This window comes from Buceros rhinoceros, unplaced genomic scaffold, assembly GCF_000710305.1.
Source record: "Buceros rhinoceros silvestris isolate BGI_N320 unplaced genomic scaffold, ASM71030v1 scaffold20743, whole genome shotgun sequence".
In the NCBI taxonomy this organism is placed as follows: domain Eukaryota; kingdom Metazoa; phylum Chordata; class Aves; order Bucerotiformes; family Bucerotidae; genus Buceros; species Buceros rhinoceros.
In genome coordinates, this window is record NW_010404617.1 from 6,434 (window position 1) to 6,905 (window position 472).

General features: G+C 65.9%; 1 protein-coding gene across 2 annotated transcripts in view; it reads right to left on the reverse strand.

Annotated features, from left to right (window-relative positions):
* The window catches only part of LOC104491087 (sodium channel subunit beta-2-like), a 4,641-nt gene that overhangs the window by 3,010 nt on the left and 1,159 nt on the right, over window positions 1-472 (reverse strand). The gene's annotated exons all lie outside the window — the stretch shown is intronic.

The following is a 472-nucleotide window of genomic DNA, read 5'->3' on the forward strand; positions in this document are numbered from 1 at the left end:
TAGTGCTTGAGGCCAGGTGTCGGAAGTGCACGGGGACAAGTCACAGCATCCCAGGAAGAAAAAGTGTCCAGGCGATCCCTCCACAGAGCCAGCCCAGCAGGCCTGGTTGGAGGGGTCCCTGCGCAGGGGGGCCCAGCGGCCCTCGCACTGTGCCCTGTGTGCCTGAGGTTGGGTGGTGTGGCTTTGAGCTGCATCCTCGGGCTGCCCCAGGGCGCTGCAGAGGGCTGAGGTGCCACCAGGAGCTCTCCCAGGCTCTGCAGCGATGGGGCAGCCCTGGACAGGGCAGGACCACAGCACAGCCAGAGGGTCCTCAAAGGCAGCCAGCAGCTGATGGGCGCGTGCTCCAGGAGCACCTACACACACAAGTCCAACCCCTGCCACTGCCCTGGGCACCCAGCACCGGGGGACAGCAGAGGTGGGGAAAGAACCTGCCGAAATCCCTGGAACCGACCATCCAGGCTGCGTCGTCAGG